At 36.3% G+C, this 18,220-nt stretch overlaps 1 long non-coding RNA gene across 1 annotated transcript; it reads left to right on the top strand.

Moving 5' to 3' along the window:
* The first annotated feature begins 1,167 nt into the window (after positions 1-1,167).
* Positions 1,168-6,208, top strand: LOC128548467 (uncharacterized). The gene is made up of 3 exons (XR_008367064.1): positions 1,168-1,312; positions 2,356-2,494; positions 4,080-6,208. It is a non-coding gene; the product is annotated as an uncharacterized LOC128548467 (long non-coding RNA).
* The last annotated feature ends 12,012 nt before the right edge of the window (positions 6,209-18,220 follow it).

Here is an 18,220-nt window from a genome sequence, read left to right as displayed (position 1 = left end):
TGTAGAAAATGATCACAATGGTCCTTGCATGACCCTCTACCAAGATTTTTCAAATTATTCTGATACTTCAAAAAACATGGCCGCCAGAGGGCATGGTAACTTTTCACTATATATATATATATAGTGGAAACTAGTGTGAAGCTGCTAGACAAATTTTAAAATAATTTTACACAAATGCTTCTTGTGTGATCCTCTACCAAGATTGTTCAAATTAATCCAATTCGTAAAAGAACATGACTGCCAGGGGCATGGTCACCTTTCACATATTATGTATATAGTAAAACCTTAGAAAATCTTCTTGTATAAAACTATTAGCCCGATTTTAAAGTATTTTCACACAAATTGTCCTTGAGTGACCTTCTACAAATAGTACTCAAATTTTTCTGAATCGTCAATAAACATGACCGCCAGAGGATGTGGTCACTTTTCATCAACAATTTCATTAAACAACATCTCCTCCAAAACCACTGAATTTTGATAAAACTTTACATAAATTACCTCTGGGCAGCCCTCTTTCAAAATTTTTCAAATGGTTCCAGTTCATTGAACATATGGGTCGTTTTGGTTAAAAATAGGTTTTCAGCTATCAGACTTCAAAAATCTTTTCCTCTAGAGCTTTGATATTTGGCATGTGGTATAAGGGTTTGACTCTCTACCATACCTGTCCAAATTATTGCCCTAAGGTCAAAAAATGGCTATGCCCCTGTGTGTGACATGTACTTACTATAGGCTTACATATAAGAAACTTTGAAAATCTTCTTCTCTGAATCAATAATAGCAAGAACTTGATATCAGAATTGTACTGTCTACTGTAATTGTTCAAATTTTTGGCCTAGGTTCAAAATGTGTGTGACATGTATATAATATAGGCTAACATAGAAGAAACTTAACTTTGTACTTATTCAATAACATTATACTAACACACTTAAAGCCTTGTACTCAAGTGAGTGCTTTAGGGTAAATGACCCTCTTGCTTTTGTTTTTAAAGCTTTAGCAAAGGTTCAAGCAAGCAGCTTAACTTAGGTGACCGATATAGGACCATGATGGCCCTCTTGTTTAAACAGAACCTGTTGGTGTGATGCAAAGTTTGTAAACCTGATTTTCTTGTAATTTCAATGTTTCTTGTTAATAATAGATTGGAATAAAATATTTGTTTTCCTCCAGTCTTTTGAGATGGTGAGCCAGTATCTCCAGAGTCACTACAGGTGATTGTAGATGCAATGTTACAGGGACCGGGGAAGCAGTTGTGAAGTTATGATGTAGATGCCTTAATTACAGAGCCTTATGCTGACCATGACCGTGGTTTTAATAGGTAAACACCATAGCTCCAAATTTATAAAATATGAGTTTGGGCACAGATTTCAAAACTCCAAAAGCCTGCCCATTAGTAAAACATGAAAATTCCAATTAGAATGTCTTGGGTTTCACAGGTAGTGTGTGTTTTTAATGATGATTGACTGAAGACCTCATCTAAGGTCATTTGGCATCCATCTCGTGTTTAAGTGGGGAAGTTGTTTTTGCAAAGAGTGGCTGATTTTAATGGAACCATTTCTGTCAGATTCTCTCAGTGTATTTTTCAGCTAGGAAATGAAACAGGTTGAAGATAGAACTAAAATAGTTTTTAAAAGAAACCACTGATTCTTCATGTAAAGTTTAGCTCGGCAGTATGATTCAATAACTGCTAGACACTAACAGTTTAAACCTGAAGATAATTTATATTGTCACTTTAAAATAAATATTTACAGGGATAGCACTAACAAGTGGAATGCCTTATAATATGGTAAGGGTTTACTGGACTCCTGCTCAAGATTACAGGACATAACATTTGATAACTAGCATGAAATAACTGTTGCATCTGTGCCAAAAAATAGATCTTTGTCATCAGATATTTGCTGTGCTGCATAGATTACATGTCTGCTTTAAACACTAAAGAGCCAAACCGAGATTTGGTCTAGGGCCATTGCAGAACACTCACAGGTAGATAAAACATGACAGAGCTGTTTTACTGTAATCTTTAAATTATTTGTGGGCAATGTGGTCATTACTTGGACAATAAAAGTACAGATAGACTAGTCATACCCAGTGTGTTAATGTTTATGCCAAATATTTTATAAAATTACAAATCTTCACTAGGCTAATAATCAAGAGGTATGTGGAGTTGTGGTCTAGTGATTAAAGTTTTGGCCGCTCATGGAGGTCATATGTTTGAACACTATGATGTCACGACCCCTTCATGTGACACAATTATTTGTTTTCCCAAGAAGCAAACCCTGGAGTGATTCAAATAATTTCAGACTTCCATTGCAGAGGAGCTAAAATAAGTGTATATAAAATAAAAGATTCAAAACATTACAGGTAGTGGGTCAGATTGACATATTCTGGATATGACATGTGTTACAATGTGATGTTTGGCATAGCTATGGACCAGGTTGTCGAAGTTCTCAACCATTTCAAGATCAGAATTCAACAAGAAGATATCTTTAGCAGGTGCCAGGTAAATAAAATTTCTTGGAGTGTTGTTTTCAAGATTCTCTTGATACTTAGTAAAATATCACCAACAGTTAAGTTTGACACCAGCTTTATAGCACAGGAAGACCATTTTTATAGTCCCTGAAAATTTTAAGGGGAGCAAACATATGCTGCTTTGTCAGTCTGTCGCAACATTCATGCCTGGGATTTTACTTAGAAACACCTGGCCGGAATACAGCAAAATTTCACAGGAAGCTTCCCTACCAAGAAGTGATATGCACATTGTCATTTACAGCCATTCAATGGAAATTTTTGAGTAACAATTGTCCAGACTACTACTCCTGTACCATTGATAAATTATGAATGAATGACTGGTATGAAGCCTTGTGTTTAATTTAGGAGCTTTTCATCCCCCCCCCCCCCCACACACAATGGGAAAGCATTATACTAGTTGCTAGTTGTCCATCTGATTACCTATGGTCAGCAAATGACCCCAATCGTTTTTCGGGTCAGTAGGTCAAAGGTCAGGGTGGCTGTGACCTGCAGACTGAAAACAGTTTGTGATCAATAATTGAAGAACGTTTAAGCCAACAAATGTTAAACTTCATAATTGCCTAGGGTCAGTAGATGACCCCTGTTATTTTTTGACCAGTTGGTTAACAGCCAAGATTGCAATAATTTGGACAATCTTAGTATAAGGTTACATAAAGACCATTTGTGTGAAATTATTTTAAAATCGGACCAGTGGTATAGGACAAGGTGTTGTTTGAAGATTTAGCTCTGGCTGCCACTACGTGCAACCAAACAGAACCGTTTGAACAACTTTAGTAGAAGACCTCCTAAGGAGTATTCAGGCCAAATTTAATCAAAATCCATTCCATAAGGGGTCACTTGCTGACCACATGCAATTATAAAATGAAGTTTGACACACTGTAGGTCAAAATGTTTTTCAGTTATTGATTGGTAATAAGATAGCCACCAGGCGGAGTTGTCATTATTTCCCTATATGTATATATTGGAAACTTTAGAAATGTTCTTGTCAGAAACAGCACTGGCCCAATTTTATAACAATTTTATACAAACGTTTCTTGGATATTTGGCATGCGATATCATGGTTTGATTGTGTAATGTAATTGTTCAAATTATGTGTATGACCTGTATATAATTCAGGGTAATATAAAAGAAACTATATAAACCTTACTCTGTACTTGTACCATTACCTTATAGCAATACAGCCCGCTTGTGATGAAATAACGCATAAACCCATCAATCAGCATGAAAAAAATTATGTAAACTTTAAAAAGACAGAATAAAAAAATCAAGTATTGGTGTGTATTTCAAGTTGTTAAGTGTGTTAGATTGAAACACCTACCTCCACAAAAGGGAGAATTTTGAACTAATAATCAAGAGATTGCATGTTAGCTTTTGGGCAGGAAAAAGTGTTCTCTGTGACAGTTTATCAAATAATCAATGTCAAATATTTGCACTCTACAGCTTTTTGAAGCTGAAAAGTTGTCAGTCTCTTACATGGAAAAAATTGTTACTGGTTTAGAAGAATGAAATTCTGTTGTTTCCCTTAAAAATATACATTTAAGCAATTTTGTTTTCAGATGTGTGATGAAATGTTTACCTGACGATTCCCTCTTAGGATATGGAGTTGCTATCTCAGCAGAAAGTTCACATTTTCTCTAGTCAATTAACTGCAAATTCTGGCCAGCCGTTGTGCGAAAATGTCCAGCTACGAAATGTGTGACTTATTTGCCAAATAAATCAGAGGTGGGATCAGAGTTTACTGAATATGGAATAGACTAGTTTTCTTTCACAGTGCTGGGAAATGGTGCTGCAGTACAGACCGAAACTGTGCCACAGTCTGTTTACAGTAAAATGAACACATTCTATTGTTATGCTACTTATTCTTGGAAGGGACACATTTTGAACTTGTCTGTGAACAGTTATCAAATGTTCTAGGAATGCAATCCAGTGGCCAAACAGCTTTTGAGAAGTTGAATGAGAATTTGACTTTATAAATGAAAGAAAATTAAGATTAGGATTTAAATGCATAGTGTTTGATCCACATTTTTGTTTAAAGGGTTTTCATGGTTTTGCCTTCTAGACGAGACTACTAGAGGAGACATACTGTTTTTGCCCTGTCTGTCCATCCATCTGTGTGTCAAACTATATTTCCGATCAATAACTGGAGAACCATTTAACCTAGAACCTTCAAACTTTAAAGGTTTATAGGGCTTATAGAGTAGATAGGTCACAGGAAATGAACATGGAAAACTGTTTCTGATCAATATCTTGAGAACCACTTGACTAAGAATGTTGAAACTTCATAGCATGATGGGACATGCACAGCAGATGACTTCTATTGATTTTGGGGTTACTCAATCGAAGGTCAGTGTCACAGGGGCCAGAACATGGAAGACTTTTTCCAATCATTAACTTGAGAACCATTTGATCCAGAACCTTCAAACTTCATAGGGTGATATGACTTAAGTAGATGACCCCTATTGTTTTTGGGTCACTTGAACAAGGGTCAAGGTCACAGGGGCCTGAACATGGAAAACCATTTCTGATTAATATCTTGAGAACCACTTGATCCAGAATGTCGAAACTTCATAGGATGATTGGATATATACAGAGTATATGACTGCAATTAATTTTGGGGTCACATTATCAAAGGTCAAGGTTACAGGGCAAGAACACGGTTCAAATCCATGACTTGAGAACCACTTGACCCGGAACATTGAAACTTCATGGGATGATTGGACATGCCTATTAGAGGATTACCATAATTGCATTTCAGTCACTAAGCCAACCATCAGTGTCTCTTTGATTTTCACTTTTGTCCCATTTTGACTTCTTGCCTATTACTACTATGCTTTTGGGGAGGGATGTGCTTTTCTACAAAAGCATCTAGTTATTCTTTGTATATCATACAATACCATTAATATTATTAATTATTCTTTAGAACATTAAGGTGATACTAGTATTAGAAAATTGCTAAATTTTCAAACTCAGTAGGGAGAGCATAGATGTATGGATGGTGGGGTCATGAGTTCGATTCCTGGGCAGGGCATATGTTCCCCGTGATGATTTGATAAGAATCATTGTGTCTGAAAACATTCGTCTTCCACCTCTGGATTATATGGGGAGATTGCCAGTTACATGTAGAGAACAGGTTTGTACCAGTACAGAATACTAGTTAGATTAACTGCCCACCGTTACATAACTGAAATACTATTGAAAAATGACATTGAACACAAAACAAACAAAATTTTTCCAAAATACCTGAGTTATTTTTGGATTTTTTGTCAAAAATGTTTTTGATTAGAACATCTTTCTTCATTACAAACATCAGAAAGTCTTAATATTTTGAGTTTTAATTATTTATTTGTCAACAGGTTATTGTAAAATTTTAACGATTTCTTTGCTAGCTTGAAAGCAACATTACCTGGTAAAAATTCTGTAAAATTTTGGGAAAAATAAGCAAACAGGATATTAACATGATATTGATAAATGAAGCTGAAATTTCAGAAATACCTTATGGATTTAATGCACCAAGTACTAGTGTGGATGAAATTTTATCATTTTGTAAAATAAATTGAAACTTTGATTTTATATTTTTCATGTTTGACTCTACAGTATTTCTGGTTGAGACTTAAAGCAATTTACCTCCAGACGTATGCTTCTTTCATGTTGAAAAAACACTTAAAGATACAATGAAGTTTTTCATCCATTTATTTCTTGTTCAGAATATTAAAATTAGATGTTTTTGTCAAGTTTTGTTATTTACTTCTATCTGAATTTAAAATTACATTACAGTCCGGACTTGTTTTGTTTTAGCTGTAGTTGCACTGTCAGAGTTAAGGTTTAATGGCAACTTTCTAGTTTTAACGTTGGAAGAAGACCACTTGTTGTCGCATTCCAAAATTATTGCACCTTGGTAGAACCACCAGTTTTTCTCAAGTCAGCTGAAGGGCTTCTTCAAACAAATGAATCTTCAACCTAAGCAGGGTTTTTAATCAACAGAGTTGAAGTGTCAGTGATTGAAACTTGGTCATAGAGGACTCACATTGTCATACAGCAAAAACAGTTAATAACCTATTGTCATCAAACTTGGTAGCAAGCTTATTATGTCTCACACTACACAGTGGTGTGGGAGACATATTGATTTACTCCACTCTGTGTGTCTGTCACAAGTCTTGTCCGCACTCTTGAGTCGAACATTTCTCATCCGATCTTCACCAAACTTTAACAAAATGTGTTTGCCAATAAGTCCTCGACCAAGTTCAATAACTAGCCAAATCGGCCCAGGCACTTTGGATTATAGCCCTTGAAATTTGTTTTTGATAATCATAGCACTTTAAGTTTGATAAGGCACTTGAGGTTTTGATGCATGGTTAACTCATACACAACAATTCAGTTGATTAGGCAGTTGTGGGAAAATGCGCTTTTCTCAAAAGCAGCTCTAGTTTGGAAATCTATCTATGGCATTGTCTGTTCATTAGTGTAAGTTAGGGCAGACATATTGCTGTGAATCTTGGTATGTAGGTAGCTAATGATGAGAGAAATTTTGGCATTACATTCTTTGTATTTGGGTCAAGATCATTTCTGTTAGAAACAGAATATTTCCAGCAAAAACTTGAGTTCAGAATAAGATATTCTGATTAAAATTGGTGTAAAGCAAGCTTGTTAGGAAACCTGGCTTTCGATTGCATTTGTATTTGCTAGACAAGGTCAATTTCAGTATTATTTAAAATTAAAAAAAAACACAGGTAATAACCTTACTTTTGAATGACATATGCTGACCAAACTTGATGTGTAGCAAACTTGTTTGGAAGCCATGTAGGCTATAAAGCAAGATAAAGGTCACAATTATAAAAAAAAATAACAGAAAAAAACATTTAAGTATCATACAGTAACTGCATGAATTGTGAAATGACAAGCTTATGCTGAGGAAGTTTGAGATTTTATTTCCATTGCTAGGTTTCAGTTTCAAGTTTTCTGTTACCTTACATAGAATTACAGTTTTCAACTAGTAAATGGTTTTGATTGATTGTTTCTCTTACATAGGTATAAAGCAAGCTTAAATTATACTTTGCTTGGGATTGTAATTGGGCCAACAAGGAATAAAGGTCAATGTCACAGTTACTAAAAATAGAAAAATAGTTTCCAGCCAATAAATTTAGTTCAGATTCACATATCATAAGAGCTGGTGTATAACAAACTTGTATTTATTGTAGTGGCAGAGTGGTTAAGGTCGCTGACTTCAATTCACTTGCTCCTCATCAATGTTGGTCTGAGCCTCACTTTGACCTAGGGGTTTGAAGTTTGTGCATAACACATCGTCTCATTATGTAGTATATCCCTGTTGCCATGTTAACATCTGATTGCCAAGGTGTTTTTAAGCTTTAACTTAAGGGTCTGGAACATGTGCGTGACACATTGTCCCATTATGAAGTAAATAATTATGTGCCAAGAAATATTAAAATCCCCTCTTGGATCGCAGAGTTATAGACCGGACGGGGAAAAAAAACTGTTAAACTTTGACCTCCGATTGTGACCTTGACCTTTGAGCTGTGGGTCCGGCTTTTGATATGTCGTCTTATCATGGGAAACATTTGTGCCAATCAATATTAGAATCCCCTCTTGGATCGCAGAGTTATAGACCGGACGGGAAAAAAACTGTTAAACTTTGACCTCCGATTGTGACCTTGACCTTTGAGCTGTGGGTCCGGCTTTTGATACGTCGTCTTATCATGGGAAACATTTGTGCCAATCAATATTAAAATCCCTTCATGGATAACAGAGTTATGGAACGGACACGAAATTTCGGACGGACAGACGGACGGTATGACAGAATGACGGGCGGGCGGAAAAGCGCATTCCTATAGTACCGAAACTGCTTTTCGACCAGTAGAAGAGTAACAGCTCCACAGTGGGGAGGGGGCAAATGTCCCCTGCCGGTTGAATATTTAACATGAGTACCACATAAGTGGATATATGGGCCCAAAATGTATGCTTGTTAGCGGAAAAGTGCTTTACAATCGGGCATCCTTGATCTGATGCAGATAAGAATTACACGAACATTAACAGCATACTGCCCTCTGTGTGTGTGAAGTTTAAGAGGTAGGTGCGGTAGTTTTCAAATCACAGGAACACATTTTTTATCTAAAATGACTGCCAACAGGCAGTCAAATTAGAACAACGTTTAGGTACAAGCATTGCAATTATTAAAGGTGGACATATAAAGTGCTTTTCGTTTGGTACCGGTATCTCCTGCTTACATTGAACTGCTAGGCTTCCGTTTTGAATATGTCGTGTATTTCGATAGATCTTTGCCATTCAGATCTTCAGTAAGTTGCATCACTTTCGAACGTTTTGCTAGGTTTTTGGAATTATTGGCAATATCAATTTAGAGCCGGGCAGCTATTAAACTAGTTCTCTCTCAACTTACCAAGTCGCATTTAAAGCTTTCCAACAATTAAGGCAGTTCTATGACTTAAATGTGTTATGACCAGCTCCAAATTAAACACATAATTTTCATGGCCCATTGTTTCGAAAGGGGCTTTTTCAACATACATTTCTGGGTTAAACTATTACCAAAAATTATTAAGTTTTTATGACTTAACCAAAATTTTACAGTGAAGAAAGTTTTTGAGGGCTGTCACAGAAATCGCACTTCTAAAGACAATAAGGCACCTTTAAGATGGAGCGTATTAATTGACGTATGTCCTGCATTACCGCACGATAAGTTGATGAGTTGTGTTCGAGTAACAAAAGTAGACGTATTTAAGCATCAGGGCATAATAAACCCATACTTTCGATCTTCAAAACTTGTCATCGTTGGAGCATTAACTCGAAACTTTCACATTTCATGCAGAATGCATTCTAGCAGCGTAACGGTGCGATTAAAATGAAAATATGCAAAAGATTGAAGAAAAAAATATGATCAACTTTTGACTACAACAGGGAAGCACATTTTGTGACCGAATACTGACCTTATTCTAGTCCTAGATGTAAGACCTGACATAACTCATACCAGTTGATCCATTCATTTCGTTGATAATTTACATTTTTTATTTTCCATGTTATGTCATGTCTTAACAGTTAACTGCATTTACGCACAATAAAAATCGGCTACAGATGACAATTTTGATCTGTAGCTCTATGGAATTTATCAGACAAACGAGACTGAATGTGAAGAAAAATCATAAATGTGCTTTATGGCAGCACATGCAATTATGTTCTCTTGCAGTAATAAACTACGTCATTTTTGGTGATAAATGTGCACAAATTATCATAGTGTAAGAGATGACTTGTCCACTATTATTAACATCAGCTGCATCCTGTTTTAGAATTTACAAGTCCACACGCTTGGCGGTAAAAAAATACGGAAAGTCCGTGCAGATGCTTCAGTATTTAACCACTCGGGCTAACGCCCTCGTGGTTCAATTCCTACGCATCTGAACTCTGAACCGTGGTAAATCAGACGATAAACAACTCGAAGGCCTAGATTATTTGTTAATTCACCATGATTTCATAGTTAACTATTCAAACAAATCTACTCTGTATGAAGCCTGTATACTCGCCAGTGGGGCTGGGAAATCTGTCCCTAATAACCCAGATGCAACATGATGGGATAACCTTTCTCACGCCTGCACACAGTCTCCCGTGCCTCCAGAGAATAAAGTTTCTATATAAAGAATGTCTCATCATTTTCTGATAATTATCAACTCTTTCATTGTAGCGCCCTAGCATCTCTCTGTGGTAGCGCTGTCCCAGGGCTTGAGGTCTCAGACATAGGTCTTCCATTTCCTGAAATAAAAATAAATCCATTATGTTCAAAATTTAAATAATTTCAATTCAACATAATACTGACCATATAGAGGAACAGTGAAATACATGTACACTAAATTTATACAAGAATGCAGAAATAGCTTCCGCAAATTCTATGACTGGAATGACTGTCACAACAGCTGAAAACTTACATTTCTTGTTGAAATACAGTTGCGTGGAAGGCAGTTGCAGCATTTCCGTTCTAGTTCTGCCGGCATATCCCTACAATTACCAAATTTACACCAAGATGGCTGTGCTCCGGGTTGTGGAGGGACTGGTGGAGGTACTGGGTCCTCAATGCCTTCACACAAATCAAAAATAAGAGCTGGCACTCTTTCAATCAAGGCCAGAACAAATTCTCTCAGTTTGTCAGTGTCCATTTCATTAACAACTGCCTGAAATAGCAATAAATTATATCATATTTATATTTCACTGTCAAGTATATATATGGTATGAAATCTGCACTCCTGCTTTAATTATACTTCCTTTTAGACACTTATTACATTATCATGACCTCAGAGTTTACTGAAATACTCCAGTTTTCCATCACAAAGAATAGCATAAGCTATGAATACCTACTGACTTTATTTACCTTCTTCTCCAACTTGTGCTAAATTTTATAATAAGTAACGGTTGTTTCAAGACAGATAACTTTGTCAGCAGAAACAGATCTAACTTTTATTAAAAAATTATAACATATAACCACTTTTACCTTCATTTTCTCTTTCTTTTCTTCTCTCCTATCTGAGACGCGCTGCTGGTCTGTTTTTCCAGGTTTCGGCACTTTACCAGAACTTCCTCGTCCCCGTCCCCGTCCCCGTCCCCGTCCCCGTCCACGACCTCTACCTCTACTCCCAACATCTCTACTTTCTTTCTGGGCTCTACCTCGCCCCCTACCCCTACCATGTCCTCTCTCCTGCAAAAATGAGTTTTGTTATATTAATCATTTTACATCAACTGCAGAACAAACTCTTTTACTTGAACAAACTAGGACGAATGACAGCATCCAGACGTTCAGATCAAGTATTGCGAGAAAACAAGTCACAATCATCAAATGCAGTCACCCACATACCAATCCAAGTAACAAAAAAAAAAAAAAAAAAAATGAGCCGCACCATGAGAAAACCAACATAATAGTACAACCGTGTAGTCTGGTCAGGATCCATGCTGTTCGCTTTCAAAGGCATAGCATTTTGCGAAGCCATTCACATACAGTATGGATCCTGACCAGACTGCGTGGATCCATACGAAGGCTGGTCTGGATCCATGCTGGTTGCAATGCATTACGTTGGTTTTCTCATGGTACGGCTTAAATTTCAGCATCTGGTATTTGAACTACAATCTCGGTTTAGGAGTCCTTTGCTCTTCCCTACACCACTGCTCATGCAATAATTGCCTAATATACAGTGTCATAATTTATGGGTCTTTTACAGCTTTTCATTGCCTAATGAATTCAATTCCGAACAATAAACAATGAAAAAAATTCTGGCTCCGATGGTGTGTTGTATTTGTATACGAAATTTTGTGACATTTTTGCGGGGAGAGAAGAAAAAAAGTATAAAAAACTGTATTTGCCTGCTAAAGTAAAACCATTCACATTACTTTTAGCAGAGAACGATATCAATACAATAGAACACAACTGTTTCATTAACCTTGGTTCGCTCTGTTGCATCGCTGTCGGACATTTTCTCCGTTGTGGTTTGGAGATCACGTGGTCACTTACGTAATATATATGAATATTAATGTTGTGTCGTTCATCCCACGGTACTTTCGATCCCTTATTTATCGATCAATTTACACTTCAATCGGGGATCAGTGCCACGGATTACCGAGAGTAAATGGCATAAGAAAAATCATACTTCTTTTTTATTCATTTTCATTTCTATGGAATGTCGCTTTAAGTTGTAACCATAAATCTTAGCATGTGTTGCTCCAAAATCTGACCTCTACGGAATTGACGTTTCTTGTATAAATTGGGAGCATGCATTTACTGGTCCATAGATTTTTTTTTTTTAATTTACACAATTATTTTAAAGGCATTTCTCAGAAAAATAACGAAAAAAAAGTCCTTGACTACCGACTTCGTTTTCGAGCTACGAAGTCGCAAAAAATGATAAAGTCTCAAATGGCGCTATGGGCGGCATTTGACGTTGCGCATTTTCCCGCTTTTTTTCTGACGTTACGCAAATGTCTTATTACTAAAACTGTGTATGCTGTTTGCAAATAGATATCCATTCTCGCATACCAGAGGTCTACCGTGGTTCCCCGGATGAACCTCTGGCACATTTCGCCGATATTTATGGTTTGGTTACATTACAGGTAAAACGTTTCAGCCAATCAGCGTCGTTTCGCGACAAATCGTAGCGAACCAATCAAAATCGTCCGTGAAAAGCGTGACCGCGTCCTTTCCATATTATCGAGGGAATACGATGTCCATTTACGACGAATATTATTATTTCTTGATGATAATCTCTTAACGTCGAATTACAGGAATAAATCTTTATTATTGCAATCATGGAATACAGCCTTTATCCATCGTAAGCAAGTATCTTGTTTACATATTTTTTGAAGTTTCAATTCGGAGTTCCAAATAATGGCGAACAATGATTGGCTGAAACCACTCCCGATAGTAATTACGAGTGCGCATGCTCACCAAGTAAATGATGGAAATAAATCAGAGGTTCGTCTCGGGATTTGGACGAACCTCTGATGGATGAGAATGATAGATATCTAGCCATTCCGTTTTAAAAAATCTAATATTTTCTAAAACATACTTTCATTCTTGTATTTCCAGATCATTATATTTCATAATTGTCTTTATCACGTGAAATATGTGGTAATTTTCAAGTTACTTACTTAGATTGTACAATTGCGAGACAAAACACAGTTAAGCAAGTGCATATACACGTACATATACAAATATTCGGTCGGAAATAATCTGAATTTTCATTGTATTCCGTGGTGAAAAGAAAGCCGTACATTTTTTTTTTCGCATGAAATGTTAGAACATATTTCAAGATGTGTTTAAGCATAATATACGGTGCAACTGGTGGTAAATGATTTCTTTGCATAGAAAATGTAACAATATGAAAAGCATCTTTTAATGTGCCCTATCCAAGTTATGTTTGGTCGGGGCAATTAGTGTTCCCCTCGCCCGTCCGTCCGTCAGTCCGAAATTGTGTCGGACATATCTAAGAAAGTATTGACCCAGAGTAACCAAACCTTACAGGATTGATACCAGTATTTCTATTTGAGTATAAAATATTTTAATTTGATTTCAGACAGTCAGACCGGTGTTATGGCCCTTGACGTATAGTCGAATATATACATAAAATTGTGTCGCATGTATCTCATTAAGTGCTTCAAGATTTATGTTACATTTACGATAATGTATTTTAAAAAATGATAGAGACATGAAACCATGTAGGAATAATATGCAGCATGTAAAGTTGAGCGACCGCCAAATACTTGCTTTTGCTATAATTTATCTTTTGGAACTACTGAATCTAAACAAACCTGCTACAGAATTGTTGTCAGTAATAAATGTTGAGCAAGTTGATACCGTTAGGGAGTTCGGAAACAATAACAGTTAAATTGTCGGTAAATCATTACTACCTACAATACGAAACAAAACACAAACCTCAAAAGTTTTTCATAATTTTTTATTTTTATTATGACAATGCGTTTGATAACTGCTATGGTCGTACGTTATACAGCAATGATATAAAATGTCTGATTGATAAATAAAATTTATACACATCAGCAGTCTTCTTCAAAATATATATGAATTTTGACATGCCTTTCATAATTCTCAAGCTTGTACCCATTATCATATAGAAAAGACTTGCACATTTAAGTATGTTTTCCGACTGCTTGCGAACCCGTCGCTCATCTTCGAATTTTTTCCCCGGAAGAATGCTCCGAAACGAGTCTATAATTTATGAATAGATGCAAATACCAACGATAATGTTTACAAACATAGGGAATTCAACATTTTTGTAACTCACAAAAACTTCATGAAAATCATTTCTTATAATACAGGTAATTAACAGCTATACTACAAGTTTTCGTGGGGGGGGGGGGGGGGACAATTTAGGCCCTTCCGAAATAGATGTGTTTTCAAAACTTCTTACACAACTGCTCCTTTGTTTGGCCCAGGTTAATAACCCACTTGAAATACCCGAATTTGCACGTGCAGAGGTATTTCATATTTGGTTACTAACCTGCGCACGTGCACAGGTATTTCATATTTGGTTACTAACCTGTGGACGTGCATTCGTACCCTAGCTAGAGTTATGATACAGGAAAACACCATTGGATGCGAAGTCAAGATTTAGTCTTGTTCAGTCAACCAAAATTAAACTGTTAACATTTTACAAACTGTAGGACAACACTGACCTGTGAGATTTGACCTCTTCAGACAAAAAATGTTTATTTATAAGATGAATTATTTTGATGCCGGTCAACTAAAAATGCACTTTGTTTGACAACCTTGCCACTGGATCTATATTGATAAATTCAAGCAGTGATCGTGAATTCATATTTTATAGTTTCATTAGAAGCCAATCCGCTTAAATTATTCATAATCACACCTTTCAATTATTGTAAATCTGTGACCCTCCTTTAAACGGACATAAAACAGCCGAATAAAATCTTCAAATTTTGTTACTATGCTGTGAGAGGAAAACAAAAGTTCCACTTTACGTGACATATTTTACAATGCTTACAGTTTTTTAATAAAAACTCCTGTGAAAATGGATTTCTGAATTTGAAATGTTAAATACCTTTGACATTGCCAAAGATGTAGATGTACCCGAAGTAGAGACTGAGGAATCGATGCGCTAAGATTGTGAACATTTTGAAACCTGTTTCTGTTCATCATTTGGCCTTTTGTAACCATAACGGCAGTACTACGGTGTCCTGTTTGGGGCATTCTTAATTGTTCTTGGACATTATCTTGAAACAGCCTAGTGGCCGTTGTAGCTCTTAAGGAGTTTATATATTTTTTTATATTTATATTTATGGTAAAGTTATATGTATTTTATGAGAGCAGCAAAATCCGTGTAAATGTGCTCCACGTAAGCGTTCAAGGCCATTCTCGCACACCATATAGTCCGGACTTGTTTAATGTGTAACGGCATGTGCTCAAAATTTTTTGCCGACATGTGGTTAATTGTAGATGTGATTTTAAAAAAAGAAATAAATAGAAATAAAAGATATAGCGCTTAGCTGAATTACAGAGGTTTTCAGCTTTATTATGCATGTTATAGCTATATAGGACCACATTCGTATCAAATCGCATTTGTAACAAGTGTTACAAATGCGATCGCATATGTAACAGGTGTTACAAATGAGATCGTATATGTAACAGAATTTAAGCACATATGTAACAATTTTTAAGACGAATGCCTATTTTTGATGTGGCATTTGATCACATTTGTCACATATCATTTTCGATCGGAGAAATGAACAAAAAGGTGCATTTTTACATCTGAAACACATTTGTAACATGTTTTAGCTCACTTGTATGAAGTGACAAAGAAAGATATTGTGATCGCCCTTTGTACGTCGTCCGTCGTCAGTCCGTTCACATTTTTCTTGTGAATACGATAGAGACAACATTTATTATCTGATTTTGACAAAACTTGCTCAGAAGTTATATATATACCTATTATATCTCGGTTCCTTTCGAAAACTAGCCATATCACCCTATTTGTCTTGGAGTTATGGCCCCTGAGATAACAATAATTACTGAATTTAGCCAGGTGTATTTTCTTTAAATCTCATAGACATTAGTTCGCAGCACAAGGTCGGGCCCTCCTAGACTTAAGGCTGACGACTCCGTCCATGACAAGTCGTATATAATTTGTCCCAGGACATGGCAACGTCCTGTTTGTCACCCAACTTGAAACAGCTCTAGAAGACGAAAGGAAGCTAAATATATATATGTCGCCACCGGGATCGAACCAGTGACCTGAGCATGTGGGTCTACATTTCAGCTGGTCGAGGTAACAGCAGAAGTAGCTGAAGTTATAATCATATTATAGTGGTAGTGGCAGTGGATGCAGATATGATAATAAAAATTGAGCCACGTCACGGGAAAATTGGCATTCGGACATTTTTGTGAATTTCCGGAAAGTGTATATTTAGACTGACCTGTGCATTTATGCATCTGAATTAGGGTCAGAAAATTTCATATTTAGGTAGAATAAGCCCTCTTTGAAATAACAGCGAACGGTGTGGGCCCTGATCAGACTGCGCGGATGCGCAGGCTGATCTGGGCCCACACTGGTTGCAAATTCTCGAAGATTCCCGAAGGTCCATTTTCTCATGATGCGGCTCAAATAATTTTATGACGTCATTGACATCGACGACGACGACGACGCTAACTTTTGATGGTGCTTATGGCAGTCATTTATTGATGTTGCGATGACAACCAACTGATTGAATATTTGCATTAAAAAACTCAACATGATACATATGTGCTTCTCATGTCAACCCCCATGTTGGACAAACACACTCGTAACACATCTTACCTGTTACGAATGCGATCGCATATGTACGAAATCTGTTACAAATGCGATCTGTTACGAATGTGGTCCTACAAAGCTTTTCGCATTTATGCTTGATGACACAGAATTCTTGCACCGAAAGTTGTGACGCGATTTCCAACTTTAGTCTTTTTAATGAAGTAAGAGTGTTTAACGTATTGTTACACTGGAATAAAAATATTTTTTTCCAGTAACTTTGAATTCCTCAGAAATAGTATTCTTGTTCCCGACCCACCTGATTCATACATTTCAAAATAGCATAGTCCTAACAGTATGCAATAATTAGCTATACCAATTTACCTGTTCGTATTCTGTGTCAGAAAGATTTTGTTGACTTCATGTTAATCGAAAATGTCCAGAGCCTGTGATATGAATCGTATTCTTTGTCAGACATGATGATGATGACATGTGCGTTGTTGTCCGCAGTTTTGTAAGTCAGTTACTGACCTCGTAGTTCAGTATTCCTGAATATGAAAATCCTGCGCACGTGAAAAAGGTAAACACCTCGAGCGCTACGCGCTCTCGGTTTTCACGTGCGCAGGTTTTTCATATTAAAGAATACCTCCTACTCGGTCAGTAACCATTACATATTCAGTCAATCTTTTTTCAGCATAGTTTTAAGAATATAGACCTTATATATGACACTGTCAATTTGAAACTAAAAATCTTGTATATCTCATTGAAAAGGAGTGTACGTAAAACACGAGCTGCACGAAAAAAAGGAAATATAAATTTATGTAAATATTAATTAGTGTATTTGAAAGTTTTAACTGATCAAATGTAAGTATATATACTTTGATACTGCAATGTATACACACTTATTCAATATAAATATACATGGCTACCCTAAGCACCCTTGATTACGTACCCTTGCGCACCCTTGATTACTATAATGAAATAATCTATATGAATAATCAGCCTAAGGTCAACCATCGCGGTCAAGTTGCGTCTACTATACGAAAAAGCGATAAACACGAAAGTAGGACAAAATAACCACCCATGTCAGCCAAAGAAAATACAAAAAAAAACATTCGTTTTTCTGCACATGTTTTGACTTCAAACGAATTTTGCACGGCTATTGTAATGTTTAGTAGTATATTTCCGAAAGTGTAGTGTTTTTTTTCAGGATATCCGCCATTTTGAAAAATGTTTCTTCGAATATTGCTTTCTAACTAAAGTTTTGCCAAAAATTAATGCTAAATGATTAAACTATGGCTAATAATGTTCCATTTAACCAAATATATTATGCTTTTTGCGGAAAAAAAATGTTCACCCTTATTTTTGGCTGGCATTTGCCTAAAATTGACATAAGATTTTGAATGGGGTAGGGGTAGGTAATTTCAAATATCTATTAA

The sequence above is a fragment of the Mercenaria mercenaria genome, chromosome 2, assembly GCF_021730395.1.
Source record: "Mercenaria mercenaria strain notata chromosome 2, MADL_Memer_1, whole genome shotgun sequence".
Taxonomy (NCBI): Eukaryota; Metazoa; Mollusca; class Bivalvia; order Venerida; family Veneridae; genus Mercenaria; species Mercenaria mercenaria.
Note: the sequence above shows the minus strand (reverse complement) of the source record. Positions and strands in the feature narration are given on the sequence as shown.